Here is a 17,875-nt window from a genome sequence, read left to right on the forward strand (position 1 = left end):
CCTCGTGTTAGTGTCAACCAGCATTAATGGATTCTAATTGCCCTGATAACGTATTTCCATAGTTGCAACGGGTTGGTGAAACCTTTTACCACATTCGTCACTGACTGCACCAATATCAGAAGGGAGTAAGTTCAAGTGCAAATGCAGAAAATTAATTTTCAAATAACATTGCACTTGATGGTTTTGTCTGCTCGAAGCATTTTAAAAATATGACAGCAAAAAAAATAGGTTATATCTTGAAAAAAAAAGCCATGATAAGAAATGTTAAAGTGATTTACAGCCCAAATGCACAAAATACACACAAGTGTTCAAGAAGCAAAAACTTTGTACACTATGCCATCAAATCTGTTTCATTATTCATGTTTGATGCATTTTATATCTTTATTAATCTTAATAACTTTTCAATTTCAACATGATGGGCCATTCCTCCTCCATTCTTCTTCCAATACTTGGATCTGACAAGTCCCTAAAAGCAAATTTCAGAAACACATTCCTGTTGATATAATTCTTTAATGAAATAATTTCTCTCCAGAAACTGGATGGTTAATAGCATGGGCACCGTGCACATGATGTGTAAAAGTTAACCTTTGTTGCTTTGCAGGTGACTATTTGAATTGGAATCCTGAACCTATTAATTTCAAATATCCAGAAGTGAAACTAGATTCATTTACTGAAGGCAAATATTTGGGCGCTGGGAAGACGTTGCTTTTGCAACATTTCCGAGATATTTAACTTCTGACATCCATACAATATGGTCCATTTTCATTTATGTCTGGCTTCACTGATCAGATGTCTTTTGCAATTGAGGACTTGACATCACTTAACATTCTCAAGAGAACATGAGGGTAAAAAGTCTCCCAGGTACTGGCACTGAGTGACAGAATTTCTGGTTGGTTGGTGCAAAAGAAATGTGGATGTAAGATGGTGATTGAAATATGGAACACACTGATGAGGGATTAGTGGAGAGAAGTACTCTCCAAAGTTCAAAATTCAGAGTTCAGATTTATTGTCAGCACACATACATAATATCACAAACAAATGTGAGATTATTTTCTTTGAGGGCCAGGTAGAATTTCTACTTAGTGTAGAAAACTGTATTCAAGATAATATGTATGCAAAAGAGAGAAATCTAAACCAAGAGAAGTAAATAAACTGTCCGTGCAATGCAGAAAATAAATATTCAATAATAAATTATGTGCAAAGGAAGAATCATTCCACGAGTCTCTCGCACCTTTCATACTTCCAAGTGATCCCAGAAATTAACCGCCAATCGGGCCTGAAGGTGTCTAATGTGAAAGCAAAATCAGCTCAATGCCAACATTAGATAACGTCATCTCTGGTGGGGATTGACAGCCTCGACCCCTAGTACAATCCCCGGCATCTGCAGACGCTGGCGTGGCAATCAGGCAAGTGAAACGGATAATTGCATTGTGGGATTGAAATGACCCAAGTTTTTGTGTGAGTGCAGGAACGCAAAGGAAGATTAAAATGAAGGTATAAATTTTGCTGTGGGAAAATTGTGGCAGGAGAGAGAAAGAAAATAAACAGAAACAGTGGACAATTTTTTTTAAAACAGCATGGGAAAATTAGTAGCATTATAGCGCAAAATTTATAAAAACCATGGAAAAAAGCAATGGCGGACATGACTTCCCAGAATGCCATGCTGCAGAGAAACCCCCCCCCCATGAATGCTCCGTGCATGCAGCCGGGCATACAGCCCTTTCTCTGCTGCATGGCATTCTGGGGTGCAGGTCCACTATCACTTCCCCCCCACCCACGGTATTTATAAATTGTACATGATTGTGCTATCAACTTTCCCCACACTATACAAATTGTGTGCTATCGTGCTACCAACTTTCCCACATGTTTAAAAAATATCCATTATTGCTCTTTATTGCTAACACTTTCTCATGGTCCCTTATAAAGGTTCATATAGGTCGGCACAATAGGAACAGGGGCTGAAGGATGTACATTGTGCTGTACATACATCTTATAATTAGGCATGATTAATTTTATTCAAATATAAGATTATAATACATTGATCAGGATTTAGGGCATCACTCACCGGTAGAAGGTAGAACAGTCCTAAGCCTGGGGATGGCTCGTTGCAAGTGTGAAAGCATTCAGTGTGCCAGTTAGGAGTAGTCAAATGTGAAACCCCCCCCCTCATTCCTGAACGACCAACTTAGTGGGATGCAAGTGTGAAAAGGGCTAATGATTCAGTTTGTTGTTTTGGAGTTTGATAGTGGAGGGGTAACAACTGTTCCTGAACCTGGTACTACAAGTCCTGTGGCATCTATACCACTTTTTTGTTGGCTGCAGCGAGAACAGACCATGTGCTGGGTGGTGCAGACCCTTGATGATTACTGCCACACTCTGACAACAGCATTCCATGGAGATTTTCTCTACGGTGGGGAGCGTTTTGCCTGTGGTGTCCTGGGCTGTGGTCACCACCTTCTGCAGGATTTTCCACTGGGAAGTATTGGTGCCCTCATACCAGGCTGTGATGCAGCCAGTTAGTACACTTTCTACTACACATCTCTAGAGGTTTCCCAAGGTTTCAGTATCGTAGCAAACCTCTGCGAACTCCTGACAAAGTAGAGGCACTGACTTGTTTGTTCATGATTATATTCATGCACTGGATCCAGGAAAGGTCTTCCAAGATATCAGGTCAGTGAGACCAGGCAAAAAAAAAAGGATCAGTATAGACTAGAAAGGCCCTGTCTTTGTGCTGTACTTTTATATAGTCTCCCAGGAATTTAAATTTGCTCATCCTCTTCAACTCCAATACCCCAATTATCACTGGATCGTGCACCTCTGGTTTTTGGTTCCAAAATCCCACAACTATTTGGTTTCGTTGATATTGTGTGTAATGTTGCTGAAGTCAACCCTTCAACCAAGTTTTCTCTTACATGCTGATGCATCACCCCTTTTTATACAACCCACTACCATGGTATCATCAGAAAATTTGTAGATTGTCATTGTCATAGTGGGCCACACAATCATAGGTGTAAAGGGAGTAGAGCAGGGGTGGAATAGCACAGCCGTGTGGTGCTCCAGTACTGACGGAGATTGAGGAAGAAAGGTTCTTGCCAATTCACACTGAATGGGCACTGGAGGTGAACCAATCCAAGATCCAATTTCACAGTGGTTATTGAGGCCTTGGAATTTACTGATCAATTATGAGGGGATGATGGTGTTGAATGCCAAACTGTAGTCAATAAAGAGCATGTTAACATTGTCGTACTGAGATGAGCACTTAAAATACCATGGTCTAATGCTGGAAAAAATCAGAATCAATATAAATGGGCTCTTAAAAGGGCTTGCTTCTGCGGTCTATAACTTTATGATACGGAGGTGGAAGGTCATTAAATAATGCACTGGCTAGATCACAACAGGATTCATGGATGTGGTAATATGCGAGAGAGAGAGAGAGAGAGAGAGAGAGAGAGAGAGAGAGAGAGAGATGGGAGCCTGAATCAATGGCAAGCCTGGTGCTTTTTGCTTACTTAGTGTCTTTTGCAGATTAAATTAATCACTTTTTCTTGAAAATTTAGCCAATGTGATTGGTCTTGTGCAATAAAGCACTGAGAGTCAGATATTATTAAATCTCCATGGGCAAACACTCCTTGCCCTGCTCCTTAGCTTCAAGCAGATTGACATCGTTATAATCCCCTGTATATTCAGAACAGAATTTATTATCATTAACAAATCATGAAATTGCAGGAGCATCATGGTACAAACATTCATATTATAACAATCTTACAACATTAAAACAAGTAAAAATAAGTGCTGAGTGCTCGTCTCTTGGCTCCTGTACCTTTTTTCCCCCCTGATGGTAACAGAGTGAAGAGGGCATGCCCTGGGTGGTCGGGGTCTTTGAGGATAGAGGTTGCTTTTTTTTTTAAAGACACTGCCTCAAAGACAGGCCAAGTCCAACAACTCTCTGGAGTTTATTCTTCCATCGTACAATCAAGTGCACTTTAATAACTATTTAAGCATTGTGGTATTTAGCTGGCATCAAGTGAGTGAGCTGTTGATAAAGCCACTCAGAGATCTAAAAAAAAAGCCTATTATTACCAAAACTACTTTTTATTATTTTACAAAAGTGTGTCAGTGTCTTGACTCAGCTGTAGTGAGTTTCTGCTCATTAGTTGTGCAAAGCCAATGTTACTGAGGTGTAAAATTCAAAATTAGTCACAATTCTCCATATGTCATTTTTCCAATAAGAGGGGAAGTATAAATGAATTACTCCACTAGTTGTTAATTTACTTAAAACTGTGTGAGAACAAACTACTCAGACTGAATTTTTGGAACCATGATAGAACTCAGCAAAACAATGTATCCACTAAAACAATTCAGAGGAGATTTACATCCTACCAAATGATCACCATCTGACTTTCCATCTGCAGCAGTCTATCTTGAGAAAAGTCATAATAAATCTTTGTATTGACTGCGAGTTCATTGATTCAGTGTTCTTTCAAAAATAAATCCTAAATTCTTACATGATACATCTATTTGAAAGGCAAACTCATGTCTAAAAGCAAAACACGGAGAACAGAAGGGAGAGTATTACATTAAAAAATCATTGCATTGCATTTGTACAAATGGTTAGGTTTGTCCCATGAAATCTTGCTCAAAAGCTCAAGACATGCTAACATGTGTTATTGGCGGGAGGCTGAAAGCAAACCATTCAGAAAATTATCGCTTGACATCTGATGGACACCCCAGGATATTTTGAAATAATGAAGAGAGTAAAGATTTGTGGTGCAATAATAATGTACAACACGAGGGAGAAAGCTCCTTGTGAAGTTTGAACTTTTTGGTATTTGGTCTACAGAGGGGTTTACAACTCTATTAAGTACAGTCACTTCATTTATTGCGAATACTTTTGTCTGCTTTGGTAACTTAGCTGATGATGTACACAACTCTCAGAAGTCAATATACTTACCAATATTCAATAACACTGCCTGTGTACACCACACAGTTAGGAAAGTAAATATATATTGGCCTTTATTGTTAGAGGATTTGACTGCAAGAGGAAAGACATCCTATGACAATTTTATTGGGTCTTCAACAGAGAATAATCAGAAGTTTCCCATTCCACAATGTACAAAATACTTAATTGAAAATATTCTCTCGTTGCAATGTACAAAGTTCGTCGAGGGCTCTGAATGTGGCAGGAGGGGGGAGGATGGGTTTTTCCCTCTTTGAAAAACTGGGAAGGGAGTTTTCCCCCAGATGAGCTCTCCAAAAATCAAGGAGCTACTCAAAATCAAGAGAAGCCCATTTAAGACTGAGATGAGAATTGTTTTCACTCATTTCTTTCTGTCTCTATCCCAGAGACCTGTGAACGGCATTCATAAATTCACTCAGAGATCAATAGATTTCTAGTTATTAGAAAAATCAAAGGAATATGGGGATTAAACAGGAAAATGGTTCATCAGCCTTCATCTTATTGAACAGTACAGCAGATTCAGTGACATTCCAATTTCATTTATTCTTGCATGAAGATGGGATAGATAATTAACACACTGATAGTTTTATTGAAAGTATATCACATTGACACAAAGAATGTAAAAGAAAGCTGTTCAAAACTATTGGAGAAATTCTACAAGTAAACAGCATCTGTACGAGCAAAGAGATAATTGTTACCTTGCCTCAGGCTTGAAAGTGTGGCCAGTATGAAGAGGCGATAGGGAGGAAATGAATTGGGGCTAGCAGGCAATATGTGGAACAGGTGAGGAGGGAAATGATGGGCAGTTGAAGCCATGTGGGGGGAAGGAGAGAGGTGGAGTGAGAAAACAGTGGCTGGTAGAGATAGGTATGGAAAAGGAAAAGTGGGAGATGAGAGCCAGGTGGAGGAGGGGTGGGGGGTGGTAAGGAATGTTGAGGCTGAAAGTTGATTTGAAACCAGTTAAGGGAGAACTGGTGGCAGAGGGGTCCAGTTAGGTAAAGGGAGAAGAGAACCAGAGAGAGGAAATGGGTGGGCCGATGGCAGGGGAGGAACCAGCATAAAAGAGGAGCAAATAGAACACACACTCAGTGGATGGAACTTCAGATAATCTTGCACCCTTTTCTCTCTCCCCCCCACCAACCCACCCCATGTTTGCTTTGCTGTAGTAACTCAACAGTACTGCTTTGTCAAACCTCTGTGAATTATGACTGCTGCCATGATCTGGCAATGTTGGTCTGTCCTTGATCACATACCCATGAAAACTGAAGGATTGAAAAGGTTCCAGGTACCTGTACCCAGTCACACTGCTTCACCTGAATGAAGACCACAACGTTCAAATAAAAATGCCGCTTCAAGAGAATAAGTATTCAGCTCTCTTGAAAGAACATCTTTCTGGATACAACCACAAGGCCAGAAGGAATTCAATGCAAATATCTGCAATTTCTATTCCTGAGGGAGCCTGATGGGCAGAAATTCATCTCAACCTCAAAAGACGCTGACCATTTCTCAAGATTGCACTGTAGAAAGCTACAAAGTTGCACACCAGGTAGAAGAATTAATCAACAATAACTGGATCTTCCCATTTGAGTGCATGCCTGCATACTCTAAATCAGCCATTCTCAATCTTTTTTTTCAGCTATGCTCCCCCCAACTCTGCTCAAAGTTTATGAGCCCCCTTCCCATCGAAGCAGTCAAGTTTTAGTTTCTTGCGTACTTCCCTGCTACTGGCCACATAAAAAACTGTTACATGAGGTGAAAAGAAAACAAGGCTTTTACTTATGTGGCATGGGCCCCCGTTGAGAATGGCTGCTCTAGATGTTGCTGTCTGTGTTACCATGAAAAGAAAGCACTGGCAGTTTCATTATTCTAAGAATCTCAAAATCTAGACCATAAATTCACACTAATCACCAACAGAAATATAGATATTTAAAAATAAGTAGGTTAATTAAAATCACCAAGTACACATCGATTGCTGGGTATTTATTGGACTATTAGTAATCCACAATGTCACGTATCACACAAACATACATTTTAATGCCTCCAAATAAAATTTCATTTCGTAGGTTTCACAAGGCAAATATCATGAATTATGTATCCGTGGCTGGCACAGATTATTAAGCAGCTACATAACTCGTAACTAGTGGACTATTTCCCAGACAGATTTAAGGTGCGGAGAGCCTTGTCATCTTTCATCGATCCAAAATAAACCAATGGGACAAAGGATGCTAAAGCATAAAAGAGGAAAACCTGGATGAAAAACAATTGAATGTGGGAAAGAAAATAAAGGGCAATTCAGGGAAATTTATAAAATGGACTTCAATTTCTATAAAACCACTGATAATTGACAATCAGAATTGATACTTCTTTCAGTGCCTTAGTGCATTTCTCAAGCATACAGTTGATCAATACAGATGAGGAGGTTTCTGGTGTGATTCCTCATTTGTACAGAGTGTGGGAAGACTGAACTCAAGAATATTAACAAAGAAGGTGTCTTCAATCCAGCACTGCTGACAGGAAGCGTGATTCATTGTCAGGCCAATATGGGTTTAATTATAATAAGCCTCATGTTCAACTAACATGCAAAAACTTATTCCCAAGGCTCAACAATCAGGGGTGCATTATGCCTCCCAACTCTCTTACTTTGAACACCAATTCCTCATTATTGCTAGCCTGATGAATGATGTTTCAAGGACACCAGATTAATGCCAGTGATAACTCGTGCCTTCCTTCTCCTGAAGCAGATACCTGACAAGAGGAATATAGGAACTTGCGCGTGAATGACAATTTAACAAGCCGAGGAGAAAACAAGGTTAATACACTAGAAGATCTGCACCAATCAGATAGCAGGAAACCACTTCATGTAAAAGTCATTTGAGAAATTTACTATTCCCTGGTGCCATCGGCAAATACAAAATATGTGAGCCAGAGATAAATAGGTTGTTTTCTTCCAATGCAAAAATTGAGAGTGATGACAAATAATGCTGCCTTATTTGAAATATATCCTTCACAGGCCAGCAAGGTAAATGTGCCTCAGTGAGGATTTCATTGCATACTTTTATAACCAACTTATTTGAATAGAAATTAATCTTATTTACTTCAAGATGATTTATTCGGCCTCTGGAGAGTCATTGTGATACCACATGCAAATTATAACAAGTTAAGTGCAAAGCCAGACAAATTTCTAAGCAGTAGATTAAGTAACCAATCCTTCAAACAAACTTGCCGTTTGTCAACAATGGGCACTAATACCCAGCAATTAAAAGTAAAAGCTTCACATAATACCGCAATTTTGAAGGATATCACTTATTCAATTAACAAAGGAAAAATTCAACAATGATGCAAGGATAGAACTACAAAGCAGGGAAATTAGCATTGAATTTTCAAAAAAACAGGTGGCATTAACTAAAATTACCATTTAATAATTGAAAGAGGCTCAAAATATTTGAACTCTCTTTTTTCCATCCACAGGTACCTTATTCTCTCACGAAAAACTAACTAAAACATCACAGAAAAAAAAATTCAAAAAAGTATAATTTTGATTGAACCTTTGTAGTGACTGCTTCAAAAAGGCAAAGACATTCATAGCAGGAGGAATGAGGAAGTTTGAACACAGCTCCAGAAGTGGGGAACTTCCATCTTAATATTCCCAAAAATATACATTGAAATCACATCTTTAGCGGGTTATTCCAAATATTCTCTCCGATTTAAACACAGCAAAGTACATCTGCACTCATCATTCAAAAACTTGCAGGTTTACTGATGACCATCGATGGTCAAAAGTACAGAATTTCTCACAGTGGCAAAGGGATTTTTAACACCAATGACCATCGATTTCCACCTTGAAGTAGATTCTTGATGTAAGAGAATTTTTAATTCTTCAACAATAGCAATCTCCCTTTGGGTGTCAGCTTTATGCTTCAAGAAATTAACTTCAAACTTGCAAGGAGGTACAACAGTTTAAACATCTGTGCTGGCTCAACGACATCATCCAATAAAAGGCAAATATGAAAATATCAATCATACCAGAGCCCAAGAGGAAGAAGCTGTCTCAACGACTATCACCCAGTAGCACTCACATCTACTATGACCTGGACCCACTGCAATTCGGCCATTGCCACAATTGCTCCACAGCAGATACAATCTCAGTGGCTCTCCACTCAGCTCTAGATCACCTTGACAGCAGCAACACAGCTACTTTTCATCAACTACAGCTTAGTTTCAAACACCATCATATCCTCAGTAGTGGTCAGCAAGCTTCAAAACCTGGGCCTCCGCATCCACTCTGCCACTGGATCCTTGATTTCATCAGAAGGCCACAGTTAAGTATGAATTGAAAACAATGTCTCCGTCTCACTGACAATCAACACAGACGCACCTCAAGGATGCGTGCTTAGCCCACTGCTTTACTTGCTCTATACCCATGACTGTGTAGCTAAGCACAATTCAAATGCCATCTATAAGTCTACAATTAATCTACAATACACAAGTGAGATCAGCAGGTTGAAAAAACCTTGCATTCAACGTTAGCAAAACTATTGAACTAATTGAGGACTTCAGGAGGGGGAAATCAGGAGATTATAAACCTGTACTGACAATAACCACACCAGCAGTGTGAAGGCAAGATTGTGGCTGCTTTATATACAAGGTCACCGGGATGACCCCTGGTAACCTAATGGTGTAATTACATATCACCACAAAACCAGTCCTCATCAAGGGGTCAGCAGTGAAAATATTTAAGAATGTAAAATTCCTGGGTGTCAACATCTCTGAAGGTGTATCCTGGGCCTCCACGTCAATTCAACCATGGAGAAGTCTCTCCTGCGGCTATATTTCGTGATGATTTTGAGGAGATTTGGTACATCATGAAAGACTTGCAAATTTTTTTTTTTTACAGGTGCACTGTGGAGAACATTCTTACTTGTATCACTGTCTGGTATGGAGGTGCCAATGCACAGGACAGGAAAAGACGACAGAGCATTTTGAACTCGCCCAGTGCAATCATGGGCTCCAGCCTTCACTCCATAAAGGATATCGACAAGAAGCCATGTCTCAAGAAAGCAGCCTCTATCTTTTAAGTCCCTCACCAGCCAGGCCATGCCCTTTTCTCACTGCTACCATCAGGAAGGAGCACCCAACCGTACAGAAACAGCTCCTTCACCTTTGCCATCAGATTTCTGAATAGACAATGGACAACAAACCTTACCTCACTTTCTCTTCTTCTGCAGTTTTAAAAAAAATGTAATTAGGGTCTATTTTGCATCTGTAATATTGCCGCAAAACAACGAATTTCATGATATGTTCATGGCAATAAATTCTGATATATAGAAGAAAGAAAAAAATATTCAAGTCTAAAGAGATGGTGCAGAACAAAGGGCATTAAATTCATCATTAGGGCAGTTTCTAGGAGATAGTAAATACAATGTGGACAAGGATGGGTCCTGATGTCTTCACTGATGGGAAGCGATAGGACAATAATGTATTTATCAATGCACAAGGGAAAGAGTTTAACGTGGCAAAGTTATTTCCCATGGTAGGAGAGTCGAGGACAAGAGACAGAACTTCAGGATATGCCTCCAGCACTCCTGCAACTGGAAACACTCCTGTTTGATTCATTGGCTAGCTCAGCTCCAAATCCAAGCCTCTGACACGATCAGGAATAATTCAGTGCTTAGAGGTCCTTTGGGAGCCCTTCTTGCCCTCAGTACCTTCTTGAATCCTGGCTCTGATAACTGGTTGCTACGAGCCAGCATCCAACAACCCTCAGCCTGTGTGGGTCTCCTGACCTCAAGTTTCCCCACAGCCTGTGAGAGTCTTTGCTAAGCCAATTTCTGGTCCGCTTCCCTGTAGAGTCATCTCCTATGCTTCTCCTTTTCAACGGCCGGGGGGGGGGGGGGGGGGTGATCTCCCAGTTTCTGGTCCCCTGCCCTAGTCCAATGCCATCTTGGGCACAGAGCCCAGAGATTGCAGGATTGTACTTGCAAACACCTTTGGCTCCTTTAATAGGCAGTCCAAAACTTCTACAGAGCTATCGGCAATTGGACCAAGCAGTTGAACCCTTCAGAACAGCGCTGTGTCTCTGCTCTCCCAGTGGCAGTGCTGCCATAACAGCAGTTCCTTCACAATAGCCTCTGTAGCTACTGTCCTGACATCTCTAATGGGGTTAGGGTAAGACATGGGGTATAGGGGTATATTTGCATTGTTCTTTGAAAATGGCAAAGCAGATCAAGGCAGTGAAACTTGCTGAACAACCAAAGGAGCTGCTCACATTAACCATCCGAGACTCTTGTATTCATTAAACAATATTTATTTGTATCGATTAATACATCCTGCGTATGTATGGTTTGTCTGTATGTATGTATGTTATGTCTGGTTGTGTGACTGCATGTTTAGCACCAAGGACCTGACTGGTCAATTTGTACTTGTATTTTTCTTCTTTGGCTTGGCTTCGCGGACGAAGATTTATGGAGGGGGTAAAAAGTCCACGTCAGCTGCAGGCTCGTTTGTGGCTGACAAGTCCGATGCGGGACAGGCAGACACGATTGCAGCGGTTGCAGGGGAAAATTGGTTGGTTGGGGTTGGGTGTTGGGTTTTTCCTCCTTTGCCTTTTGTCAGTGAGGTGGGCTCTGCGGTCTTCTTCAAAGGAGGTTGCTGCCCGCCAAACTGTGAGGCGCCAAGATGCACGGTTTGAGGCGTTATCAGCCCACTGGCGGTGGTCAACGTGGCAGGCACCAAGAGATTTCTTTAGGCAGTCCTTGTAACTTTTCTTTGGTGCACCTCTGTCACGGTGGCCAGTGGAGAGCTCGCCATATAACACGATCTTGGGAAGGCGATGGTCCTCCATTCTGGAGACGTGACCCACCCAGTGCAGCTGGATCTTCAGCAGCGTGGACTCGATGCTGTCGACCTCTGCCATCTCGAGTACTTCGACGTTAGGGGTGTAAGCGCTCCAATGGATGTTGAGGATGGAGCGGAGACAACGCTGGTGGAAGCGTTCTAGGAGCCGTAGGTTGTGCCGGTAGAGGACCCATGATTCAGAGCCGAACAGGAGTGTGGGTATAATCAGATGACAATAAGCCTGATGACTTGAAATTGGAGCCCTCCTTTTGGAAAGTGAGGCAAAGAGAATAAAAAGAAATCACATGATACACTGATTTAACAACTACAATTGAGCACAATTAAATTCCATGCTCTGCACTTCGGGAAGGATGTAGGAAATAATTACTTCGGTGGAAGATCGCAGTTCTAGCAAAGGACTTGGGAAAAACTGGGGTCATTTTCCTTTGATTAGTGGGGACTAGGAGATAAATTCATGAGCTTTCATAAGAGCAAACTATGCAGGTAAGATGGATAAAGACAGCCCACTGCCATTGGTGGAAGGGTTGAACACCAAAAGGCTCAGATTTAAGGTGATTGCAAATGAACAAAGAAGGAATAATGACAAATCATCAATTGGATGAGTACTGGGGTAGATTCAAATCCAAATGGGAATTACCAAAGGGCTTAAAAAAGGAGATAATTGCATATTCACCAGTGAAAGAGTCAGGGTATGAGTCCACATAGATCACTTGCATGGAAGTTCAGCACCACCTTCATGAGCACGTTTGGAAATAATAAGAAAATGAGTGATGTCGTGGTTGTCCAAGGTCTCATTGGAATATAGATGAACTTAAAAGCTGGGCAGATCATTGGCAAATAGTGTTTAAATCTGAAAATCTTAGATATTGCGTTTTGGGAAGCCAAATAAGAGTAGAACATATTCAGTAAATAGTAGGAACCGAAGGAATGTGGATGAAGGAAAATATCTTGGGGTACAAATTCACAAGAAGACAGGGTGCCTTTATCAACTGAAGCATAGAATACAAAAGCTGGGATGCCACATTGCAACATTACACAACACTAGTTACATTGCATTTATAGTATTGTTGTGTAGTTCTGGTCTCCACAGTTGAGGAATGGATTCAGTAGGAACTGGCCTTGTCTGGAGCGATTCAGTTATTGGGAGAGACTGGATGGGCTTGGCTCGTTTTCCTTGGAGTGAGGGAGGCCAAGAACTGGTGACCTGATAGAGGTACAGACAGGTTAGATAAGTGATAGTAGGGGTAACAAAACCAAGAAGGTATTGGTTTAAGGTGAGAGAAAAGGAAGTTTAATGGGAATCCAAGGGAAAAGTTTGTCCATTCATAAAGTGGTTCATACCTGAATCAATGTGGTCGAAGTACTCTATGCATAATCACCAGGTTTATGAAATATTTGGACAAGCATTTCAAAATCCAGGCAAATAGAATTAATGGGCTAAAACACAGCATTGTCATGTTAAGCCAAAGGGCCTATTTCTATGCTGTACACCTACTGATGAGCCGAACAACTTGCTATATGCAACTCCTGTTCAATTTCTTGTGGATGGCAATTTTATTGTTGCCTCAGCCAAAGAGTTTCTCTGCCCATGTGTCACATCACAATGAAAAATTAAGATCAAGGAACATTTTTTGATAAACAAAGCACTGGATTCATTAATTAGTACATCTCCCACAGGCAGCCTTTTATTTTGTAGCAAATGCGAAAGAGGAATTTTTTTAAAAAGCAGCTCACTATTATAACAGGGATGAATCCAAGGCCATGCAGAAACTACCCAACACGCAAAGTTATTGCGATAACCTTTCCAATATATTGGCACCATTTTCTCCCCAGTATTTTATTCATTTTATTAAAAAAACATTTTGAAAGAATGATGCAAAAATCAAATGAAGGTGGATTTCTGTTGTGCAGCCTGCATGTTACTGAGCAAATAGTGTTTTTCTTTTCCAATGCAATTTGCTGCTTTTTATGGTTGCAGTGGATGAGTGTTGCTGGCAGCCAATCAATGATGCAAAGTTATTTATGGGGTACATGTTAACCATGGTTACTTTCATCGACAGATTTTAAATTGATTTGTAACTGGTCTCAAATCGCTAGCATTAAATGTGGGATTTACTAGTGGCAACTTCACTTTGAAAGAGTTTATTTCTTTAAAGTTCGTTGACCTTTAGGGTTAAATGATCACCATTGATTCATGGTGATCATGTTATATTTATTATTCATTTAACCCAAATCTTATTAATCCCTAGAGATTTATGCAGAAATGAATCTGATGTTAATGATATAATAGTTGCTATATATCCTATTCTCCAAACAAAATTGGGATTAAACCTTTCCACTTGAAAGGAAAACAAGGGCCAGCAATGTTTTTGCCTAATTGGACTGAGGTAGAATTTATTTTATTAGGAGTGGGGTGTTCAAAAAATTTATTTCTTTTATATACTCGTAATTACAAATAGGAACTCCTAAATTAGGATTGTATAGATCTAGGCAGAGATGGGAAACAGATTTGAATATCAACAAATTCTGGAAAATTTACGTCAAGATTCTAACACTATGAATGTAAGATAGATAAGTTCAAAATAATTTTTACATCAATTATTTATTACACCACAGAACATGAATGGATTGAAATCTGATTTATCAATGTTTTAGATGTAGTGAGTATGTGCGATCTTTCATCAACTCAGCGCGGTCTTGTCCAAATGTGAGACCCCTTTGGATGTCTATAAGTAATCTTTTTTTTACAACAAGTTGCAAGAGTTGTTTGTCGTTAATTCCCAATCTGTTTTTATTAGGAAATATTAAAGGTACAAATGTTCAATTGAAATGATCAATTTATCAATTGAAATGTGTTAAATTAAGCATTAGCAATTGCTAGAAAATATATTGCCATTACTTGGAAATTGGATATACCTTCAACTCTGCCAAGGTGGTATGCTGAAATTCAAAGTTGACAGGTATATGGATGAGAAGTAGATGGAGGGTTATGGGCATTGTGCAGGGAGGTGGGACTAGAGAGGGGTGTTTGGTTTCGGTGCGGACTAGAAGGGCCTAATGGCCTGTTTCCGTGCTGTAAATTGTTATGTTATTTATTTATGTTATCCCTTTGTGGAAAAAAATAATAATTTAAGAAAGAAATACTTTGTTTTTACAAATGTAGTGTCCATACACTCAAATACTCCCCAGCCCTGCAGAATTCTCCTCTATTTTTAGGTGAGAACTGATGAATTGTACTGCACGACCTCTCTCTCTCTCTGCAATCCAAAGATCCTTTTTACTTTTTGTTAAATAATCTTTTCATACCTATAAATTTTTTTAAACTTTTTTCAATTTGCATATTTTTTTATTTTTTGGTTTTTTTTGGAGTGGTGGGAAGTTGGGTAGGAGGGAGGGGTTTTGATGTGGGGTGAAAACCATCCTGCATATAATCAATTTGTTCTTTTTGATATCCGTATTATTATAATAATTGTAGTTTCTGCATATATGGAGTATTAAATAAAATATTTTAAAGAAGGGAAAACCTCAACTGGCACAATAACTTCAGCCATCTGTAATAGAAGGTTTGTAAAATGTCTTATTTGCTTATTCCAAAACCAACTCTAAAATCCAACCAATATTCAAGTATTAACATTTACTTGGTACTAACAAAATGATGGAATATCAAATTCATTAATAACTCCACAATCATCTACAGAATCTAGCAGCATGGTAGCTCAGAAGTTAGCGCATTGCTTTTCAGTACCCACGATCTGGGTTCAAATCCAGCACTTCGGTATGGGGTTTATATGCCCTTCCCATTTCTACATGGGTTTCCTCTGGGTGCTTCAGTTTCCTCCTACCCTCCAAAGACATATAGCATTAGTAAGTTGATTGGTCACATGGGTGTGTTTGGGCAGCAAGGGCTCATGGGCTGGAATGGCCTGATACCATGCTGTATCTCTAAATTTAAAAATTGACTGTTCGTTTAACAGAATAGTGTCATTAGTGAAACAAGGCTTAGGAGCCTTGTGTTGAAAAGAGGTTCAAAAACAATTCTACTGTTAGTACAACACTCTCCCAATGGAAGATTATACGATAGCCACACAAATAAATCATAAAAAAGCAACCTAAAACATTCCAACACATTTAGTGACATCTCAAATTTGGTTGTCCCAGAGCAGAAGTGCAAGAGTGAACTAACAAATCTCAATCTACCAAGAGTTAGAATAACTTTACCAGACAAAAAGATTCCCCCCCCCCCTTCCTCCTCCCCCAGAAAACACCATTTCATCTTAACTTAAAATCCTTGCCAAAAAAACAACTTTTATGTAAAACCATCAGTATTCTATCGACAGGCCATCTACCATTGACTGATGTTAGATTTCAGATTACTCATCATTAAGGCATCAGTGTATTTTATCAAATGTAATACCATGTCCATTGTATGTTATTAATTAGTACATTGACTAGATACTGTGCCGATTTAAATTATTCACAATTTGCCATATTTTTAAAGTTGCAGATATTAAAACTGCCGATTGAACTTGCTCACAACTCAAACATTAATCCAAATGCTTTGTTTGAGCAGTAATTTTCTTTTTAAAATATTTTTAGTGAGTTTAACATATAAATCCTGCATACAAAATTATCTAATATAGCACTGTTGTATCATGTACATATCACAAATTAAACATATAATGCAAATCAAAAACCTGTCCACAATTGTTTATTTAACTTACTTCTTTAAGACATCAATCTCTATCAATATGGTAATTCACCATTTATCCCTTCCTCATTATATATCTCTTTTCTATGCAGAACTATATTGGGATAGGACTAAATTAAACAATCTCATTCTATAGACAAAGGGTGCATTCTACCCTCATTAATGATATGATCCACATCAACCATATTAAACCCATATTTGAATAATTAAGCAAAAAAATGAAAGATAAAAGAAAAAACAAAAATTTACTGTCTTATCTAACCCCTTCCTGTGAACAAAGTTAACTTATAAAATTATAAAAATATGGATTGAATAGCAGGCTTCAGGTACCAGACGGTCTCCTGAGCCAAATTGAAACTTTATACCTTTAATATTGTATCTAATTTTCTCCAAGTTTAAATAGAACATAACATTGTGTAACCACTGGGCAGGAGTGGGAAGAGAGTCATCCTTCCATTTCATTAAAATTGCTCAACTAGCTATTAATGAGGTTAAAGCTAAAATTCTCTCAGCCATTTTGAGACAGATTTCAGATTCATGAGATTCTTTTTCCTGCAGGTGAGGCACAATTACTTACAACAAGAAAACTGTCCTCAACATATACATGTAAACAAAGAAATATAAACAGGCTGACTCCACCATACAGTGAGGAAAACAAATCAATAAAGTGCAAAAGTAAGAGACCTTAAATGAGTCGCTGACTGAGCTTGTTGTTGAGGGGTCTGATGTTGATGGAGTCTGATAGAACATATAGTCAGATTTTCCTCTGACGATATGTTCCATCTTATACTACCAGGGTGAAAAGCCCCACATGGCAATTGCTGCATCTACTCTTTATATCAGAACAATTTTTTCCAAATACTTACAAATTTTAACCATAAGCATTTGAATGAAAATATGCACATCCTTTGGGGACACAATACTAAATAGATATTGAATATAAATTAGAAACATTGGGCAAACAAGAAAGGTAAAGACTGTATTTAGAGTCTGGGTGTGGTTAAGCTCCTGAATGGCTTAAAATCATTTGTCCATGCCTAGAACTCTTTCTTATATGTTTAAGGCCTGCACAATACCTACCTGTTTAAAATTAAATGAAAATGATATCTATTTCTAGATATGCCAAGGAAGTTCAGCAAACCCTTCAATATTTTGCAAAGTAACTGTGAAACTGTACCAGATTTATAATCCATCACATATGATAGAACACTTTGAAACTGCCTTCAACCCAATGAGAAAAAATTCCTTCCAGCAAAATTTAATCTCCCGATATTAATGAGCCCAGAAGCATAGCATTAGAAAAAATTATCAACAATTTTTTTAAAATCAAGAATACTTGAAAATAGAAATTCACA

The 17,875-nt window shown here is 39.0% G+C and overlaps 1 protein-coding gene across 1 annotated transcript in view; it reads right to left on the bottom strand.

Moving 5' to 3' along the window:
* Positions 1 to 17,875, bottom strand: part of ptprt (protein tyrosine phosphatase receptor type T) — a 1,055,968-nt gene that overhangs the window by 974,233 nt on the left and 63,860 nt on the right. The window lies entirely within an intron of this gene.

The sequence above is a fragment of the Narcine bancroftii genome, chromosome 6 (assembly GCF_036971445.1).
Source record: "Narcine bancroftii isolate sNarBan1 chromosome 6, sNarBan1.hap1, whole genome shotgun sequence".
In the NCBI taxonomy this organism is placed as follows: Eukaryota; Metazoa; Chordata; class Chondrichthyes; order Torpediniformes; family Narcinidae; genus Narcine; species Narcine bancroftii.